Below are 1562 nucleotides of genomic sequence, written 5' to 3' on the forward strand. Positions count from 1 at the left end.
AATTGGCAAAAAGATATTATTGATCCAAATACAAGAAAAAGAGGCTAAAACAGCACCTGGACATGGATGGCTGGTGCCTCTATAAATAAATCATTGATGGTCTGGTCTGGTTCATCTGTATTTCGACTGCTCAGTGCAAGACTCCGTCAAACGTCGCTTTGCAAATTGGCTTATGGCGGAGTCTTATACTAAACAATTGATTTGTGTCTTGAGTTCCATGTGGAAAATGAGTTAAACTCTATCAAAATCTTCAAACAGTTTGGAGGCGGGCTGCTTTGAACCTGCCTATCAAGGCCAAAACAGGCTATTAGATTGATCCCATATTACAGCAGTCAGGCAAAATACATTTTTAATTGAGTTTCCCACGCGGGGATTGAAACCACGTCTTCCGTGTGCCGCTGTTGACAGATAGTCAGACTGGCAGACTGACAAAGAAAAAGAAAAGCAAACTTAAAGAAGGTGGGTAGGTATATATACCAACTCGTTCATAAGGATGGTGGATTCGCAAAATGATTCAACCAGGACGCCCTGCGATTTACTGTTAATAGTATATTATTATTAATTATTACTCTTCTTTGTGTGGGCATTTGTCGTTCCCATTTGGTCTCCAGCCCCGCCTTTTAGACTGGCAGGCTTAACTCTTTCAAGAGGTAACCCTATTCCCTGCTATGTTGCAACAGCTTGATTTGAAATGTTAGGTTTTTTCAGAATAAAAATAGAACGTGTTTAAACTTCAAGCATATATTACTTAATATATTTGTCTTAAAAGAAGAAATATTTGATATATTATGAGGAAACAGTTGCAGTGCAGGTCAAAATATATTTCTGGTAAATGAGGAAAACAAGAACAACAATAGTGCAGTATCTAGTCAATAGATGTGCCTGTCAAGAAAGACAGGAATTGTATTGTTAAATAGTATGGTGGGGTATTTTATTTCTTTAAAAAACGAGTAAGGATTGTTGTTAAGTGCCTCCTGAACTCATTTCATAATAACTTCAATTGCATATCGTACCTGAAAAGAAAATTATGTTTGATAATAATGATGCTTTGGGTTCATGTTTGTTTACCTAAAAAGTGTTTTAAAAAATCCTTACTTTCTTCTACTTTCATTTGGAGCTTCTGTTCATGAAAAAAAGATAACACTTCAAATCTCTGCAGATCGAGAGTTGAGGAGTGCACGTTCTCCGTGGGTTAACAATTAAGATTACACATGAAGACTACAGGGGAAAATTGACGGTTGTCACAAACTGAAAATCGGGAGTGTACCAATTTTGAACGCTTGTTGACTCATAACTGTTTTCTTGTTCAACTGTTGGTTGATTATTGTTGTAAGATTTCCCATTCAACAACTCTTAACAATAAAACTCTAGTCAAACAAATACGAAGTTGTGAGTCCACAAGCTTTTTAAGGGGGGGGGACTACACCTGGAGGCTATCTCGCTTATTACTGGACCGAATTTTACCAAATTTCACACATATAACAAGCATAGTAAGGAGTCTTAAAATCCGCAATCAAATTTGAGAAAAAAGTTTCGTTTCCATGGATACGCCGCCATATTGG

At 37.0% G+C, this 1562-nt stretch overlaps 1 protein-coding gene across 1 annotated transcript in view; it reads left to right on the forward strand.

Annotated features, from left to right (window-relative positions):
* Positions 1-1562, forward strand: part of LOC101854634 — a 62823-nt gene that overhangs the window by 35434 nt on the left and 25827 nt on the right. The window lies entirely within an intron of this gene.

Source organism: Aplysia californica, unplaced genomic scaffold (genome assembly GCF_000002075.1).
Source record: "Aplysia californica isolate F4 #8 unplaced genomic scaffold, AplCal3.0 scaffold00146, whole genome shotgun sequence".
NCBI lineage: Eukaryota > Metazoa > Mollusca > Gastropoda > Aplysiida > Aplysiidae > Aplysia > Aplysia californica.